The sequence below is a fragment of the Lycorma delicatula genome, chromosome 10 (assembly GCF_047948215.1).
Source record: "Lycorma delicatula isolate Av1 chromosome 10, ASM4794821v1, whole genome shotgun sequence".
NCBI lineage: Eukaryota > Metazoa > Arthropoda > Insecta > Hemiptera > Fulgoridae > Lycorma > Lycorma delicatula.
Window position 1 is genome coordinate 121,848,544 of NC_134464.1, and position 21,326 is coordinate 121,869,869.

Here is a 21,326-nt window from a genome sequence, read left to right on the forward strand (position 1 = left end):
ATTTATTTTATTTAATACTTCAAAGGTCGGTGCTACTGACGTACAGCTGTTGTATTCGTCTGCTAGATTAAGACTTCACACATCAACGAAAGAATTAAATAGATGATATTTATTATTGTAAAAAAACTAACTGCACGTTTCGAACTTGGTCATCTGGTCATTGGCTTGTGCAGCCACATCAAACACCTTGATTACAATTGTGAAATTTCTTCTATATAAGTCGCAATATTACATTAATTTAGTTAATACCATCCCCCACCACTAGAGAGTGCCACATGCATATAGGTTAATTAAATTATTATATATTAAAACAAATTAAGCGTTAATTTAAATATTTAAAAAATGAAATAAACCTTAAAAATTATATTTTTTAAATTATAATTAAAATAAATAAATATATATATTGTGTGTGTGTGTGTGTGTGTTCGAAAATAATATTAAAAAATAACAACCTAAAATACAAGAAAATAATAAAAAATAAAGAATATGTAAAATAAATACTAACAGAATGTTTGTACACTTATGTACCTCATTCACTCTTAAGTTGCTAACACACCTCAAAAATGAAGAAAATTATAAACACTTGAAGGTCAAATTATTCGTTGAAAAAGCTCTGATATAAATTTTAGATAAATAGAAAAACGTTATTCATTAAATTAAAATTTATATTTATTTTTAATATTTTTATTATAAATTACAACAGAAAGTTGCAGATAATATTATTACATACAACTAAACAGTTCACAAGATTTTTGTAGGAGTTAAAGTTTTCAAGATAAACGAAAAACTCATTAAACCCTTATTTTCGAGACTGCGGCCGAATGGGAGTGCCTCTCATCCCGAAAACTCAAATTTAAATTTACCCTTTTACATGATAGAAAAAAACGCATCTACTCAAAATGCACGGTTGGCTTTTTTTTAACGCCGGATTTACTGTACTAATAGAGCTGATCAGGTATTTATGTGTTATTAATAGGAATAACAGTATCGATGACGTATTAAAAGTAAAATCGTGTATTACTTTTATTTATGCGCGTTTATTAAATTATGATGAATTGCTTCACATATAAGTGAGTTTAGCATGACCGGTTAATACTATTTTATAGATTGTAAATTATTTAATATAATGATTCATGTAGATTATGATGAAGTATAATGAAATTTACTCTATCATTAGTGGGTAAATTGATAACGTAGAAAAACAGCACCGATCTAAGAATATCAACATGAAAAAGAAAAATTGGCGGATAACGTATGCTGCTGGTAAATAAATAAATAAAATGTTCGAATGCACGCGCACGCGCTAACATAGACACAGATATATATATACGAATATATATATATATATATTCGTATATATATATATATATATATAAATATATATATATATATATATATATATATATTCGTATATATATATATATATATATACACACACTTTCATATACAATAAATCTTCAACAAGTAAATCACTGTTAAGGCTTCGTAAACCATCGATAAAGATGACTGTTACCAGTCATAGTTATAGTTTGTTTATAGTTTTTCATAGTTATAGTCAAGTAATAGTTTTTTCGGAAACGTAGGAAGGACTCTTCTTGATTTACGGATAGATAAATAAGTTCATTACATTATGAATAAGTTTTCTACTTAAACGAAGAACAATCTCTATAACAGTACAGATATTTCGTCTTTTTTTGTCTAAATATATCTACGGTTGAAGGGACAGTTATAGTTTTATAATAGCTCTATAAATTTTTAACGAATGTACAGGTATACACATTAAAAAAATCTTAATAAAGTAGAGGCAGACCATAAGTGGAGTTTCTCTTGTTACTTTGGTATAATAAGATGGACAAATGCGGATTTCGAAGAGCTAAATCGTATCATGAACGTGATGTTTACGAAGTTCCAGGTTCACCACCCGGAAGTTACTTTTATGCGGATTTGAATGCTAGATCGTGGATACCGGTGTTCTTGATGGTTGGGTTTCAATTAACACACATCTCAAGAACGGTCCACCAGAGACTGAACAAGTCTACATTTCATTTACATTCATACATTTCATTCTCTGAAGAAATACCTTACGGTGGTTCCAGAGGCTAAACACAAAAAGAAACAAAGGGTTCACCATCCAAGGAACTTGGTTGAACGATTCCGTTTATCGAGGAAAAAGTAAAAGGTTATGTCGATTTCTTGAGCCACATGCAAAACCTCAGGGATTTCTTTAGAATCAGAAGTATTATTAATTTACTTAACAAAGAGGTAATATTCGTTACTATCTCAGCTAAATAAGGACAATTTCCAACACTTTGTTGTGGTTCCACACGATTGGTAAGAGATCAATGTATGGAGAGGAAAAGAGCGCCCCGTTGCAGATTGAAGACTACGATACAATGGAGGAGGTCTGTGATTTTAGCCTGTACTTGCTAAACAAATTAGAGTCGTCGGTATCCATAGTTACAGGAAATATGTAGTGAAATGTCTGATGGTTGCTTCACATCTCTGTCTTCTGTGTATCAAAACCAATGATCCACTGAAACACTTAATTAACGGTTTTCAGATTTCGCTCCTGAGAAACTATACAAATATTTACAACAACGTGTTCAAAATACTGCATCAGGGTATAGCTATGAATCTGAAAATACCAGAAGATTCCGTCCGTACTTCCGGTATACTAATCTATCTTTGTTTGATAGATAATAAACGCTAGGTATTTATTATTACCACGCGATTCTCACGTATAAATCGGTGGAGTACAACCGATCAAACATTATAGTGCATGAGAAGTAGGAAAAGATTATCTAGTTTATAGATGTTGCTATTCCACTGACAAACAACTTGAGAAGGATAATATTGTGAAACGGTGGCGAAGTATAGAAATTTGGCCGATAAAGTGTGAGAAATCTGAGACTTGAAAGAGGTACGGCTTGTTCCTGTTCTGGTGGGTGCAAGCGGTGAGATTCCGCACCTGCATAAAACATTCAAATCCCTGGCTATTCCACCTAGTTTATTTCTGCCGATTTTTAAAACAATCTCCTCTTGGACAACTGTAGATTAGTAAGGACGTATAACATCTGATTCTTGCATTTCAGCAGTTGATGACGCGATACAGTATACACAAAGCCGAATAATTTTTAACTCTCATCATAATACCACACCACTATAGATACAATAGAATCATATCTATCTCGGTAAGCCTTGCCTCGATGGCCGGCCGAAGTGCTAAAATCTGGATGTAAACCATTAGATAATAATAATAATAATAATAATTATGCAAAAATTTGGTAAATTAAGATAATAAAGTAATTTGAAACGGCAAGTATAGAAAGAATTTTACTAACTCCACGAATCCTCTTTTTAAATATCGAATAGAAAGGTTAACTTTTCTCGTTTTTACTTACGTCATACCGGTAAATTTCCTTGAAATAATTCTTTATTTTATTAAAAACATGAGATTTAATTTTAGTCAACTAAAACAATTATTGAATAAAAGAAAAAAAAATCCAGAAAAATTTAATGTTTTTTTTTTTTTTTTAATAAAAAACATATTAACAATGTGAACAATACTACAAAAATGTATTATTAAATAAAGCAGAAATTGTTAACTGTGTTTTATTCCGTTATTAAATCACTGAAATAATAAAAACGAGAGAATAAAAGTGCTTGGATAACATTTTTTTGTAAAAAAAAAACAAAACAAAATTGTTACGCTTGCACTAACCTAAATTTCCTAAAAAAAAAAAAAAAAAAACGGTAAAGTTTTAGACGGAAAGGAACATTTTTTTCCTTTTCTCCAAATTACGCAACTTTATAAAAAAAATTTAATAATTCGTTCATTTAAAACAGTCAAATATAAAAGAAAAACATATACAAGAGGGTGTCAATGCTCACGTATCGGTGTGTACATACACAGAGTCCTTGTTTATAATATATTTAATAATATTAAAATCGGCAGTATATTAAAATATGTTACCTAGATTTATCATTTGTGGCTATTTTTTAGCAAAGAAACATTAATACAGAGAAAACTGTGATAACACAATCTCAAAAATCGTTCCATCGTATATCGTAGTAGGATAAAATTATAAAACCAAATTGTTTTAAAATTGAAATCATATAACTCTTAAGATACATTAAAAAATAATTATCTAAAACTATATGCGTATTTCAACTGTTAATAATCATCATCAGTAAATAAAAAAATAAAATTAAATAAAAAAAGGATATTTAATTTTAAAAGAAATATTAATAGTATAAACAAAATAAACAACAAATACGAAAAACCATAAAAAGAGAATTTCAACCTGTGCTTATAAAATAATAATAAAAACTATCATTTTTTAAATATGACACATTTTTTTTCTGGGCAGTCTAAGTCGAAAGTGAAAACTAAACTAAGTACAATCTAAACCGCATAACAGAAGGTAAAAAAAAACCGCTTAAACAATTTGCTAGTGCTACCAAAGTAAATTCACGGTTAGATTCTTCTTCATCGATTGTAAAATACTATAATATTTAGTAATCCATTACCATCGTTAAATATAACATCTGATAATATGTCATGACCAACCGCCTTGTATGAATATGGATACACAATATTAAATGTAATGAATAATACAAAAATATTATAAATACTTGTAAATAAATAGCATTAATAACATTTTTATACGTTATATTCAAAAATATAATTTACGTACGTATATCTATGAATGAACAGATAAATTGTGAATAGGATGAACTATTTAAATTATTTTACCTACCTTAATAGCTAGTTTAAATTTAACCGATATTAAAATCACTTAGTTATTAAAAACTCTGAAATTTTACACGTAATGATAGAAATGCGTTACCTGATGTTATAATATCTTTCTGCCATTACTCGACTATTTATTAACCGATTTTATGCCATTTTGTTCAAAATAAAGGCTTAATATTGTAGCAAATAACATAAATTTTAATAAGAGTAACATTTACGGAAATATAACGTTCATTGAAAAATAAAAATGGCCGCCATTTTGTAATTTTCGAAGGTATTTAATAGCCGATTTGTTGCTAATTTTAAAACTTTATTACCAAGACGCTGACCAAATATTATTGTGATTTGTTTATCCCAACTTGAGATATAAATAATTATATAAAAATAACAAAATGGTGAACAGGTGGAGAACGAAGGAGAAATCGCCATTTTTCCTAAGGATATTTTTTGCTTAGTTTTATATGTAGATTCCGAAAAAGTATAGCCAGCCCACCATTTTAGAAACACTCTGTATATATATATATATATAGAGAGAGAGAGAGAGAGAGATAGTTAGTTGTTAACAGAAACCCTAAAATTACTTTTCTACAGTTACACTTAAAAAATTTAATTTACAAAATGCTTCTATTTAAGACAGTATAATTTATTTTTACGTTATGGGACGCCGAGCTCCAAAGGGGACCCTCCATGGAGGCCAATAAGAGCAACTGAAATTTTAAATCGAAAAGGAAACTTTGTGACACTTAATTGAGGTGGTAAGCAAAATTATAAAGGGAATTGCAAAATAAAAATATTAACTAAACGAATATAAAATATTTAATAAAATAAATTTAAAAAAATATTTAATTAAATATTGTCAATCGTAAATGAAATGGGGGAATTTATTTTTTTTACAGTTAGTTTTAAATTTCATTTACAATACATGATTGCTGCTCAATCGATAAACACTAAAAAGTTACAAGTTAGATGATCTATACTGCTTAGTATAAGATACTTGGGATGTATTGAAGTCACTTTTTAAAATAAATGTTAAGAATTGATAGCCATTTTGCTCAGAATTATCATTTCAGGAAATACGGTTACGTCAAACTTTTTGTTTTTGAGTGTTTTTTTAAGTCGTAGATGAGATTAGAATTTACATTTTAAAATATTTGTATCCATGCGCTGGGTACATAAAACTTGGTCATCGGATAGTTAGATGCGTTTGCTTAGTTTTAAATTTTTGTATGATTAATCGTTGAAAAATTATTTAAGGATGGTTAACAACCTGTATGTTTAAAGAGAAAGATAGAATTGCAGTGTTTCATAACTACGATTCATTTTTTCCAGACCGGTTGTCTGAGAATCACGGGAAGCAGCACTTTGGTGCAAATTTTCGCAACATTTTATATATTTCCGCTATGATTATCATAACCGATTTGGGTTTTATTTTCTGCCCTTCCTAGTAACGTTAGAGTGACGAGTGACAATGCTTGGAAGGGCAGAAAATAACATTCAAATCACAATTTTTGTTCAATCATCTTCTTTTGGCCGTTTTCATTTGCGGTCTTTTAATAGTTTATTCTTTCTCTTTGTTTTGCCTTCTAACCGGAAGATGTTTTCTTTTTGTCCTTCTCTTGGAAACCCTTAATATATTTTATCAGTTTGAATCTTACACTATTTCTTCAGATATTTTCATTTCTTTCTTTAATGAAGCATTGAAGAGGTCCGTTGATTTCCCTTCTATTTTTTTGTAAAAAAATCTTTTTGCTGCAGTTCATTGTTTTTAATGAAATCTCTGAAAGAATTATGTATACGTATTATATATTTATACGATAAACTTAAATAAGTACATACGGAAATAAGTCCAAAAAACAATGATAAATTTCAGAACGTAAAAAGCAAAGAAAATACGAAAAAAAATGTCTTATCAATTTCACAAAAAATAAATGATCAAACAAAGAAATAGTGAAACAAATCAAAAGAACCAACAAAAATAAGTCGAAAAACGAAATGAAAAATTTTGATAATACACAATACCATAGGGTATCTGATTCACCTCAAATCACGTAGAACTTACAAATCTAACACAAATGCAGTCGCTTTAGGCGCTTAACGTCCTCACTGTTACCCAGGAGGTTAACCGCGAGCTAGTTCATATGTCTCATTTTGTATCCTGAATCGCCGAATTGGTACTGAGTTATACTACCTATTTGGGGGGGGGGGGGGTACTGGTTTGAACTGTTAATTAAAAAAAAATAAGAAAATTTTTTCCGAGTTCAAATACCTGGCAGGCTTAATATTTTTTTTTTTTTTAAATACTATAAATTTTATTTATTATAATAAAAAAATTAGGGTAGAAAAGTAAATAAATAAATTCTAAATAGCAGAACTTCAACAATAAAAGTAGGAAATATATTTTTTCGTTTTTTCTAATGTCTGTCATAAAACTGTGGTAATAAAATAAGATGCGGTAATTTTTTTTATTATTATTTATGCAACAAATAAGTGACAAATATGCTTTAAGAAAGTTTTCTCTAAAATACCACTGAATAAAATTGAAACTGCTTTTTCACAATATTCCCCTTATCCCCTTAACTAATATTGAAAAAAAATTAATACGATCCATGTCCCAAATATAGATTTGAGCTAAATTTGAAGAAAATCGGTTCGGTCAAAAGCAGTAAGACACACATACATACATGCATAATATGATTTTTGTCTATTTTTTAGTCTAAATGAACTAGTTAGAACACAATGCGTAGAGATTTTTAAAAAACCTATAACCATTTTTAACATAATCAAAACTATCCCCTTTAATATTAGTCATAATCGCCAGGAACGTAAAAATATTTTCAAAATTACGATTATTGGTAATGGTGTTATCATATTTTTAAATTATTTCTTACCGTGAAATAATTACCAAAATGACCTGAAATTTTCTCTTCTTTGATACAAGTTAATTACATATTCTAAAATACACTTTTTTCGATTTTATAGAGCTTGAAATCTACGCGTAAATTAATAAGGATACACTTAATAATATAAATTACTGTCTTTAATAAACTCGTATGACGATTTGAGGTACACAATTCAAGAATCAATTTTGATTCAATTCAAAACCGTATTCATCAATAGTTGATAATTTTGTGTAGTATTTAAATTTATCGGTTATAAATTAACCCGTATGCTGTTTACTTCAGGATAAGATTCTTGCATTTATCATCTCTTGATGATATATTTTGTTAAAATATAAAATATTAAAGCAATTAATACTTAAAATGAGCAATACTAAACAAATAGTAAATAATACGTAATAAAAAGAAAGAAAAAATCTAAATATTAATTCTAAAAAACAACTATAGTAAATCGTACGTATATTTCAGGCTCATTTATATTATTAAGCTACCATTTTATTAGTCTTCTTGTTTAAATACGTGTGGTTCTGTAGAAAAATTAAATTTATTATGAAAGTAGAGGAAAAAGAAACGTATTTGTGATATCTAGATTCACCATGCCGGCAATTATTTTTGGGTTTCACAATGATTTTTTAATATTTTAAAGCGTTTGTAGATCTGTTTTTATTCGGTCATATGGATCTTTTCCCCGAAAATTGTTTGTGTTTAACGTAAGATACAGATTAAAAGTTTGATACCTTATTCGTGAAAATTATTTAAATTTTATAAAAGGCTAATTTATTCAGTTAATTTTTAATATGCGAAAAAATTTTTATATCGTTTTTTAAAATTATTTCTTTAAAGAATTTTCTACGGTTTAATTTAAGTTTATTTTATATTACCTATTTAATTTGTATATACCCGGTATATATGGATTAAATATTCTAAGTTATCCCTTTGTATTTCTAAAAATTTAAATAACTTTTTAAGGAATTCTTATAATAGTGTATAATATTCTTTGATATATATTACGATTAGATTTAACTGATGTTAAAAAATTTCAATAGCCCAAAAACTTTGGTATAATCTTTCTTTATTCAGAATGAAGTTCATTCATTATTAATTAAATTATTATTAACAAATAGTCTAGAAATTACAGCCCAGCAGCAGAATATAATATTTTATAAAAATAAATTCTTACCGACTCGATGTTTATTATTATTTTTTTCCTCCGCTTTAAAAAATTTCTTAGAAATTTATTTTTTGTCAGAACACACTTTTATATAAATTTTTAATTAAAAAACAGCTATAAATAAAAATATAGAAAGGTGTGTTTAAAATCTCAATCGCTGAAATAAAATTAGTTATTCTGTTGCTGCCGGCCTTCGTGGCGCGAGTGGTAGCGTCTCCACCTTTCACCCGGAAGTCCCGGGTTCGAATCCCGGTCAGGCATGGCGTTTTACACACGTGCTACAAATCATTCATCTCATCCTCTCCAGTAATGCTTAACTGCGGACCCGGAGGTTAAAGAAAAAAAAGAAGTTATTCTGTTGCTACTATGTAGTTACAACCTACGGCAGATAATAGGATTAATGTCTATCGACATTCTAATTTAAATATATTTTAAATATAAATCTGAATAATTTAAATAAACTGTGCTATTTCCCTAGTCCGGTTAACATGTTCGACTACTAGCTCGTCGCTTATAATGTAAAGACATATACAGCGTGAATATATAGGTCCCAGATGTTACAGGCGGGTTTTATTTAGGTTTATAAGATTTAAAAAAAAATCATATTTTACTTGTATATAATTTTATACGAGACATTACAACACTATTATCAGGCCAGAAGGATTATACGTCGTAGAATTTTTATCCGTGAGCAGAAAAGGGGATATCAAGGAGATCGAAAAACCAGACCGAAAAATACTACAGAAAATTTTACGACCCCGGAAAAATAAAGGAGAGTGGTGATTACGAAGCGACGAGGAACTCTACAAGAAAATGGAAACTTTCACAACAACGGTAAAATAAACGAAAAACTAAATTTGATAGATACCTAAAGAGAACGGACAGAAACAGACTGAAAAAATTGATTTTCGATCATCTTACAAAACTCAGAAACACAACAAATCGGGTTAAGGAAATCAGAAGTAATCTGGTGGAAACGGGCATCCTGGATGAAGAGATAGCTGACAAGAACATTTTTCAGGAAATAGATAGATAATTGGAAGCAATTTAAGGAACAAAAACAGGTACGCGGGACGGATTTAAAGTGGACTGACGAACAGAAGAAGGCTAGTTGTGAGCGAATGAAGAAAATCTGGGAAGCAAGAAAAATGAATTCATCGCGGTCCAAAGAAGACCTTACGGCTTCAAAATATATTTTATAATTTTATTTACTTATTTAAGAATTAAAATATTTAAAAATATTCACAGATAATCGTTCTTGATTTCACGGAAAGGATACGTGTCGCTGCCTCGTAGCAAAAACAGAAGTGATGTTTATTTCAATCTAGAAGCAATGAATGTTCAAGGTGGAGGGTTTTGATTAGTTGATAGAAACAAAATCGTATGCGATGCTAAAGTAAGTTTAGAACGCGATAAAACAGATCATCATTGTCACACTGTAATATTTGTGCTAGGCACACTAAGGTATGTTCAGTTCACGATAAGTGTTGAACACAAGAAAAGATGCAGTCGGCCAAGAGTATCTTAACGAAAATAACGAACAAGTTCAATAGGTATTCATTCGCAGTTCACTGAAGTCAACACTAAAATTAACACTTGAATTGGGTCGTTCATAATATTTAGCTATTTAAAATTTTGTCCTCACAAAATTTAATTACTACTATATAAGATTATTCCTAATAATTTTGCGGTTACCATGTTTAATGTTTCTGAAAATGATTAAAATGATCCGATTATCGTAATAAGATTTCTACTTCCAATTAGGATAGTTTCCATTTATCAGAAAAGGTAAATAAACTAAACGTCAATATCTGAAGAAGAAAAAACGAAATTTATTATCGATTTCGTTTCAGATAATCCGAAATATAATATTTAGTGTTGTGTAAAAAGCGAAAGAGACCCGATTCTCTTTCATGAATAAACAGTTATCGGCAGCGGTAACAAATTTACCTTGATTTGTTGGAAAATATTGTCTAGCTTTATCTACAACTGAACGTAATCTTCCGTTAGATGGTATCCCACCAGGATGGATTATTTCCGTTCATTCCTTTCTAAATATTAAGATTCTTTATCGACGAATTAGTCGCAATAGTTCAAAAGCCTAGCCACTGAGTTCAACAGTCTTAACTCCTTGCGATTTCTTTACATGAGGTTTCATGAAAAACGGTCTCTATAACTCTTGGATTGCTGACATATAAGGCACGAATCATCACTGGATTCAGTAATAGGATAATGCTGATATGCTTCATCTTACGTAATAGTGGGATTACTCCCTACAAATTGTAGATATTGTTGGCGCTACCGATAAAGTGCATATAATATGCTTGTAAATGTTATACAAGAACAATCCTGTGAAAGAGTAATAGTTCCAGGTGGTAAAATAACCTTTTTATTGTGAGGATATTTTATGGATACTTTATAAATATGACGAAACAGACTCCGCTTAATCGTAAAAAAATGTTAAATGTTTTTAAATTAAATAAACTTAAAATTTCTTTCGGTTACTTTTTTAAATATTTTCATAATAATTTTGAATTAAAAATTATTTTTCTTGGATAATATTAAAGATAGTAATCTAATTTATATTTATTAATATATCAAGAATTTGATCGGATAACCCAAATGATTGCATGACTTATAAGGAGTGATGAGACATCGATTACGTTGGTTTCTTGTTTTAAAAAAACAAATAACGTTTGCCACCCGCTATAAATAAATCTTATAAAATAAATAATAAAAATAAAATATAATAAAATATTTTTTACTGTACGTCAAATTTTAAAAAGTTCACTTGATTGCATAGATTGGGGACTGGTTTTTTTTTTTTTTTTTTTTTTTTTTTGAGGTTTTTAGGGGCATCGACTACTTTGGTCATTAGCCCCATCCCACTTCAAAAAAAAAATAAAAAAAGGGTTCAAAATTTCACATTTTCATGTGTCAAAAAAAATGATCAAAATTTTACTTTTCTTATAACTTCTGATCCAATAAAATTACTTTCTAGGCTTTCCTTTCGGCCATCCTTTTTTACGTTTCTCCATTCTTCTGACGGCCTCAACCTCTGATGACAGCGTATCTGAGGCCTCAGACATGGCATCGTCTTCCTCTATTTCGGATACCAGTGACGTTCTTCGGCTGACGTCAGTTGATGAGACTTTCGCCGGCACTGTTAGCATCTTTGCTAAAGAATCTAAATTAATGTGCGATGATGTCTCCGCGGCGGAAGAGCCGGACCCTATCTCTACTGCAGTACTGGGTCCGGCTGAAATAGATGCTCTCACCGGAGCTGGTCTTTGCGCTTTGGGAGGCTCTATTGGTACAGGTTTTATTTCATCTGCGCCTGGTGCTTTTTCTATAATAACTTGCACCTCTGTTTCCGCAGATTCAGGTTTTCTTGTCACAATTTCTTTGGATTTGTGACTACACGACGGAGCGATCTGTTTCTCTTTGTCAGATAAATCAAGATTTTTAGTTCTTACACAAGTCGGTGATTTTACAATCGCAGATTTAGCTGGTTTTTTAAACGGCGCTGGTGTGTCTCTCATGTCAACGGCGTCAGTCCGGGGATGAGCCTTCTCATCTTTACTTTGTTTTCTCTGATGAGTCGACTCGATCTTTGAATCGATGATTCTTTCGATCATCGTCGCAAGACTTGGTGCCATCGTGTTAAGCGACTGCTCCACATTAATTTTAGATGTGGAAGGGGCAGCCGCTGCTTCTGCATAAGAAGTCGATGGTCGTGGTGTACGCTTATTAACAATCTTCTTTGCTTCAGGATAGCTTACCTTCTGAAGCGTTTTAACTTCCTGAATTGCTGTTTCTAATTTATATGTAGGGCAGTTTCTTGAACGACAATTGTGATGCCCTTTACAGTTAACGCAGGTTGGAGGGTCTTTACATGGGTAACCCTCATGTGTTTTCTCTCCGCATATACATATTTCCTGCGCTTCACATCTTGCTGCTGTGTGTCCGAATCGTTGACACTTAAAACATCTCATCGGCTGCGGGATGAAAGCTCGTACATCAAGCCGATGGATGCCAGCTCGTACCTTTTCAGGAAGATTCGGCCTATTAAATGTCAAAACATGCGAGGCCGAAGGAAGAATCTCACCGTTTCTTCTCATAGTAAGTCTGCGACATTGAGTTACTCCCTGACTTGACATTTCTTGTACAATTTCTTCTTCTGTACAATTAAGAAGATCGCGACAAACAACTCCTCTGGATGAGTTCAGTGTGCTATGCGGTTGGACAGAGACCGCAAATTCACCGATCTTCTTCAACGCCAATACTTTCTGGCTTTGCATGTCGTTGATGGTTTCGACATGCAATCCATTAAAAGTTTTACGAATATCCTTGACAGGAACACCAGCACAATTTGTAACTTCTCTTGCGATAAGGAATGGACTAACTTTTTGAAAGTTTCCATTCTCCCTTGTAATAATTAAAAATCTTGGCTTTGGTGCGCTATAGCCAAATAGACTTTTCTTTAATTCTTTACTGATCCTATCAGCATCTTTCATTATCCTATCAGATTCTTTACTTTTTTTTCCTCTTCGCTTGCGGCGAATCGGAGGTTTCTAAACGAGGGTGTTTACGTGCACCCTCTGCCACGTTTGAATGTTCAATGTTCATGAACAGTGGATCCCTTCTGGGGACTGGTTTTTTCTACTCATGAAGACCGTTTTATTTACAATTAACGATAAAAATTAAAATTTCTCTCCAAAAAAAAAATTATTTGATTGATCTATAATGGAAATATTATCGTCATAAAAATATGAACATTTTTTCATAAAATTTTAAATACTATCAATTTTTGATAATACAGGACGGTGTGGATTTTATTAAAATTTGCACGAAATTATTAACAGACTGGAATAAAACATGTATTATAGAAAAATCCTGACAATAAAATCGTTATACTTTCCTAGCGTCGGTTATTTATTTTTAAATAATAGAAAACTAATGACACATAATAAATGTTACCTGTAGTTTCTTTTTTGCAACGGGGGTAATTTATGTTGAATTTGTATTGTAAAATTATTATTATTATATGTTTAAATAAACCAAAAAGAGTTTTAAAAATCAAAAAGTATAAATTTTGCTGCTTCCCTATTTCCAGAATCGCTTATCGAGAAACATGTTTTTGATTATTCTAGTTTAGTATCTTAAATGGAAGAAACTGAAAAAAAAAAATTCCACTGAAAAATGTGCAACTAATAAAAAGTTATCTACGATTTCTTTTTTGAGGATAGGGATGAATTACGATGAAATTTATTTTAATATTATAATTAAAAGTTTATTTAAACTTTTAATAACGTTAAAAATTTAAATAAATTAAAATAATTATTTTTAAAGCCTTACAAAGTGTGCAAATGATAAGACGTCTAGTTCATTAAATTCCCATAATTCCTGATAATAAGATTCTTGTAATTAATCACATTATTTAATCGTGTACTATTTTTCTTATTACAAAATATTATTATTGAAAGAACTTACCTTGTTTACATCTAAATTATTTTCTATATAGTTGTTTAGATTATTCATATATAATATTACAAAATTTTTAAAGACTTGCTTTATACTTTTTAGTTACACTTTAATAAAGTTAATAAAAAACATCGCTTGAGTTTAATTAGTAGGTTAATTTGGATTTCAAAAGATAACATCATATATTGAAATTTATAAAATATCAAACAAATTTTCAATCAAACATTTACTGTACAAAGTAATGAAATAGTGAAGTTTTTGATTATTCAAATACAACTGTAAATTAACAAAACGTTTTTTGTCGCTTATATACATTTGACAAATTTACCCCCGTATGGGGGGGATGTTTGTAAAAGTAATAGTGGAATATTTTATTGTCACCCGACCATAGTAACTGTAAAATTTAATCAACAGGCAATGTCAGGAAGCGAGTTAAATTATTACACCCGCACCCTTAATTTCCAACCTTCACTTACTCCCGTACGGAGGATGTTTGCAAAGATAATGGTGGAATATTGTATTGTCACCCGACTTTAGTAACAGTGCTAAATTTCATCGATAGGAAATGTCAGGAAGTATGTTAATTTAAAGATGCAAAATTTGAGGGCAAACATGAAAAAAAATACTTTGAGTTAAAAAAAGGCAAGAAAAAATTTTTTTTTAATTAAAAAAATCGATATTTTTAAACTTGATCGGCTGTTTCTACCTCCAATATTGCCCAGAAATTGTATTTTTGGAGTCACTTCCGCTATTACTATGCCTGTTTTTTTTTTCAACCTGCGGGACCACTGTTAGGTATTCTATCAGAGGATGAGTTGAATAATTTTTAGCGTATGTGAAAGTGCCATACTTGACCGGAATTCAAACCCGAGACCTCCGGATGAAAGGCCGAGACGTTACCACTTCCGCCACGGAGGCCGCCAATATTACTACGCCTAGGGAGACAAAAAAATTCTGTTAAAAAATATGCGATAAATAAAAAGATAGCTTTTTCGAGTTTTGGGAAACGGGGTAAAATTTTTGGGAAAAGTTTTTTTTAAAAATACGGTAATATAAGCATGAAAGTATGTAATGAGCTTAATATAAAGCGGGGTTATATTTGCAAAATTTTGAGAAAATTTATCCTAAAAACTACCTATCACCTGGTAGGTATTGACCCTAAAATTTTAATAACAAATTGGCTTATATACACAGACACAAACCTCTCAACAGTTTCATCAAAATCTGTTTTACCAGTCGAGTATTATTAAGCTTCAAACACGCTAATACACGTACATACGTACGTACAAATATTATCCCCCCGCTTTTTTTAGGGTCCCTAGGTGATGAAACGTCAAGAAATAAAAAAAATTGTTTGACTGATAACCGTACTTTTTCCTTCTTGCAGCATACCTTTAGAACTGTGTTGCCGCGAAAGTAAAACAATCATATTTTGTTAAAATTTAAAAATTTCTTTAAAAAACACAGAAATATATTAATTTTTATTCATTCAAATTAAATAAAGGATTATTAAATTAATTAAGCCGACTAAATTTTATTTTGGTAAATCCTTTTTTGTTTTTTTTCTTTGTTTACAAAATGTTTGAACCGCGTTCAAAATGTTTAATTCAGAGAGAATATATTTTACTTACATGATAGAATTAATTTGATCATACTTGTTAACATTAAAGAGACAAATTGTGCTAAATAAAACCGAATTAATATTCATATAGTGATGAATAAGTATCACATTATGTTCAACGGTTCAGTTTAAATAACATACCTCTTTCATAACCCCCTCTCCGAGTAGGTTCTCAGGAGACTACATGATAAGAATACTGTTAGTTCACGTAAAATAAAATTGCGCTCACGTTTCTATAAACCTTATAGTTCTCCAGTTAATTATTCTGAGAAGGGTAGTGGCCGCTAAATCTTAAAATAATAATATTAATATGTCATAATTTTCATTTTATTTTATTATCCTATGTTCCTACAGGTAATTTGCATAATCACATATCGGATTAAAAACATGAAAACATATGCTTTCAAGTATCGCACTAAAATTCTTGGACAAATTTCAGATAATATTTTCCGATATAAATCGCTTCAATGTTTATCAAGAAGTTCTTTCAAACTTTGCCGGTAAGAACCCGCAGAAAACTGGAGGGCACGGCGAAGTCAACAAACTACGTTCACAGTTCTAAACATGACCTAACCTAAAATCGAAATGAAAATTGAAAAAAAATTAAAGAATAAACATGGAAACTTTAGATTTCACTTCAGTTAGTTTTGTAATAAAGAATAGTTTTTAAAAATACCTGGAATTTTGTTAGACAATGTTTTTTTCTTCCGTTTGATGAACCGTGGGACTCGAATATCTCACTTTTTCCTCAAAAAGGTCGGTTTCCGAATCGCGCCGCTAAATAGCAGTACTTGATAGTACTAGATAGCGTACAATAAAACTCGATCGATAATGTACCTGAAATAATAAAATTCAAAATAAAATATACTACATCTTATTTTAATAGTATATGCTCTTATGTAAATGAAACTACTGAAGATGAAACAATTTTTTTAATTCCCATATTTCATTAAAAAATAAAGTAAAAGGTTAGTTTACAACAGATTATAGCTGGTAATAAAACACTAAAATCACGAACGGTAGGAATGTGTGGCAAATGTGGCAACAAAAATTTGTTACATAAAATAGAAATAAATTCCATCGGTTAAATTTTTATTCTACAATTAGAACTATTTGAATTAATCGATTTAGAAATAAAACAAAGTTCATTTAATAATAATATAAAAAGTGTGTCCACGGATACGATAAAAATCGAGCGTTAATAAGTGCAATATTACATCACGGATCTTCGATTTGCGATGATTATACCAGTCTTATTAAAAAAGGAAAAATATGGTATGAAGTAAATGATATGACTATCAACAAAAAGAGGCCGAAAAATTCAAAAAAATGTATATTTAGTTGTTCTAGAAAGGCAATAATTTTTAATAATAAATCCATAAGTAATTTACAAAAAAATAAAATAAAAGAATAATCTAACAAAATTCAAAAAAATTATAATGAAATTGTAAACCGTACGATAAGTCTCGCAGTAATTATATAATTAGCAGGGGTAGTAAAGTCATTACCACAATTTCGGTTAAATTTGACAATTGTAAATTTGCAATCACCATTTTATCATCTATTATCGTATTTGTTGTTTAATAAATGAAATGTGGCCGGTAACAGTATTGTAATACTTTTTTTCTATTTTTTGCTTATTATATGAAACACTTAAACGTGTTTTATTATTTCTTATAGTTTATCTATTGTCTATTAAGTATATTTACCGTGTATTTTTTTTAAACAAAATACTAAATCAAAAACAAATTTGACAATAGAAATGTAGTTTCTTAACCTTTTTTGATATCAGTAAAATTTTGTTAAATTTTTGGGGGAAGAAATGATATCTGCGAGACTCTTACCGTACGGTTTACAATTTCATTATAAGTTTTTTAGATTTAATTAATGTCGCTCTAAAATATTTCAGTGAAATTTATTACAAACAAATCATGAAAAACCGTTTTTTACCTGAAGGTTATCAAATTGAAATCGCATTTCAATTTGATATTGAAATCGCAAAATAATTGTTTGATGGAAATTGTAAAAAAAAAAAAAAATTAACTTTATTTGTATCAAGAGGAAGACAATGAATTTAAGTCAAACGTGTTAAGTCTAATTGGTATTATTAAAAGTATTAAATATTAAGCACACCCCAAAAACTATCTATCCTTGTTAGATATTGACCCAAAATTTCACCAACAAATTGCCTTATATACAGAAGCTGTAGGAGCCTTCATAGAAAAAAAAAAAAATTTAATGAAAAAAACAATTTTTATATTTGGTAAATATTATAATTATTATTAAAATATTTTAATGAAATGGCTCATTTTTAAAAGGGCAGCATTTCCTCTCATATTTTAAATAGAAATAAAGTGAAAAATATTCTAAACGTTTTAAAAAATACAATAAAATCTACTTAAACTAACATTTCCGCTTTTTGAGGAAAATTAAGTTATGAAATTTTGTTAATGAAAAAAAATTTCGTTTTGTTTAAATCTTTCTACTTGACCAGTTTTACAAAGCACACATATTTATACTGTACTGTATAGTAATTATCGGTTTCATGCGATCACCAGATACGTTAGAAATTAAAATAACAAAAAAATTTTTTTTTTTTTGTATGGAAAATAACAAAATGGCTACTTTTACAAAAGAATCAGAGGACGTAGTCATGAATGAGAAATCCTATATGGGGTAAATTATACTTGCATGTATAAAGTGGATCTGCACACACACACACACACACACACACGCACATATATATATATATATATATACATGGATAGAAAGAGAAAGCATATTGTTTTTAGGTTGGAGAGGTTGGCAGCCCTGTTAGTTGGTTACATAGTATTAATCCTTTATGTTTTTGTAAGGCTACCCTATATAGTGAGGAGAGAATGGTAGTCGGCCATCATTGTTATGCCCTTAATGACCTCTGGGCAAGTATAAAAAAAAAAGTAAAACCTCTGGCAGAGACCGAGAACGAAGAGGTCTTCGGGAGAAGAAGAGGGAGAAGATGAAGAAGAAGGAAGACCAACCACTCGCCTCAACATCACGGACTGGAGTCCGGAACAGAGCCCAGCAGAGATGCGTCCTGAAGGGCAGCCATACCAGAAGCGGATGAAGAGCTTCTACACAACCTCTCCTAATTTAAAACTTACATTAAGACAAATAACCCAGCAATAGCGACTCCTCCGGAAAAGGGGACGCATTGCTCCCTCCTTTTTAGCTAGTGTCCCGTTGTGGCGTATTCCTGCTAGCCTATTAAAGAGTTAGCACCGAAAGGACTTCAGTGGACGGTCTGAAGGGGAATTACGTCGGGAAGATAGGCTTTATAAGCCTAGCCTTCCGCGGTCGGCCCATGCAATGGGTTTGATAACGCTGGTTCAACAACGGATTGGAATGCAATTAAATCCGTCTTAAATTCACTAAATTAATAATAGACAAAAATTGAAAAATTAGATCCGGGATTAAAAATAACCTTTTAAAAAAAACAAGCCCGATTAGAAAGATCCAGCAGCAAGGGACTCTGTCCAGGCTCTGCGATAAAGTAGGGAGTAATAGACTCCTGCCAACTTTGCATTCCATTCCATTCCCTGGCAGAGACCAGATTACAGATCAATCAATTATGATTCTATCATATCGGCCTGCCCGTTCAGTTTGATTGTAAACTAACCTCCGTGGCTAAAATAACATTGTAGAATACAAAACAATAGGCTTAATATTTTACATCGACCACGATCTTTTTCTTTATGATTTTTTTTCTAAACGATATTAAACGAATTAGCTACGTTAAAATATCCTTTCTCCGATTTTAGTTCCAATCGAATTTCTGTATTACTATTTTGTTAACGTGGAGTTTTTTTTAACCTTATAATTCACAAAATTAATTGACGATTGATTAAAATATAACCATATATTGTTCATAATTAACTAAATTTAAGAAACAGAATTAATATATAAAAGACTTTAAAGAAACCGCATAAAAATGATGTATTTTAAGAAGTTTTATCATAGAATATTTTAGTTATTATAACTACAAAAAAAAAGCTGGTAAAGTACTCCATGTTCCCGGCTACGTTAGTCGCCCCCCCCCCCCCCGACAGAACTTCGGGGCTCCAATTTAAAGAGACTATTTTAATGACTCTTATGCGCTTTAAAATTAGCATTAAATAAATTAAAATCGAAATCCTCAAAAAATATTTTGTTTATTTTTAACAATCAAAAGCCCGGCTTTAAAAGATTCTTATTTTATCACTGATTTTGTTTTAAAAATAAATCTTTGCATTTAATGTTTTAAAAATAATTCGGAATCGCAAAAAAAATTACTTTGGGAATTATTACTCCGATGGAGTAACCGAGTAAAATTAATATTAAAAAAATAGCCCCTAAGTAGCAATAATAATGGTTTTTAAAAATCGCTTCAAAAATATTGAAAAAATTAAAAGAATCGGCCACAATTTTAAATTAAATTCAAATTAGATGTTTTAGAAAGGAGTTGAAAATGTTATGCGTATTTATTTTTTATTTTTTGTAAATAAACGAGGCTTTGAGGATATTGAAATATCAGTCTTTCACACTTTAAACATAACGTGTATTATATAATGAGCCATTAAATATTTCAAAAATTCCAAAAAACGAGTTTTTGTTGTCCCAGATTATAGAGCTGTAATGAGGGAAAGATTGTTATAATCATTTAATGGTCCATCGATGTAGAAAATATTCTTGTAAAACTTTTTCCATTAACTACTTTCTTGCAACAAGAAATGGCTAAAACCGAAAAAAAATCAATTACAAGTCAAATTTGAGGGTGGGAATGAATATTAAACAAGATTTGGGCAATTTGTTATCCTGATAAAAAGGGTTTCAACCTTTATAAGAAAAACGTTTCGATAGAATGCTCCAGTAAAAAATCTAAATTTTATTTTTGCCAAAACACGCCTACCACATTATATATAATAATTCAGTTATCTTATCTGTATTTAAAAAAAACTAATTAATTAAGACAAAAAAAAAAATTAAGATGTTTTATAATCACCTTTTTTTATACAATAAAACAACAATTCTGATCGAATTTTAAACCGCAATTAAAAACCCCGTTTTTATTACGCATTATACAAAATGATTCACGAAGTACGAACAAATTTTCGGGACATGTTCTTCTTCAGCCCAGCGATCTAGTCTAATGGTTAACTCGTTATCACGATTCGGTTGATTTCGAAGTTGAGAGTTCTACTAAGATTCAAATCCTAGTAAAGGCAGTTATTTTTATACGGATTTGAATACTAAAATGTGGATACGGTCTTATTTAGCGGTCGGGTTTCAATTAACCACACGTTTCAGGAACGGTCGATCTAAAACCGTACAAGACTACACTTTATTTATATTCATACATATCATCCTCATTCGTGCTCT

The 21,326-nt window shown here is 30.2% G+C and overlaps 1 long non-coding RNA gene across 1 annotated transcript in view; it reads right to left on the reverse strand.

Annotated features, from left to right (window-relative positions):
• The window catches only part of LOC142331230 (uncharacterized), a 226,045-nt gene that overhangs the window by 76,811 nt on the left and 127,908 nt on the right, over positions 1-21,326 (reverse strand). Inside the window, exon 4 of the long non-coding RNA XR_012757925.1 lies at positions 16,606-16,766. This is a non-coding gene — a long non-coding RNA (uncharacterized LOC142331230). The remainder of the gene's footprint in view (positions 1-16,605; positions 16,767-21,326) is intronic.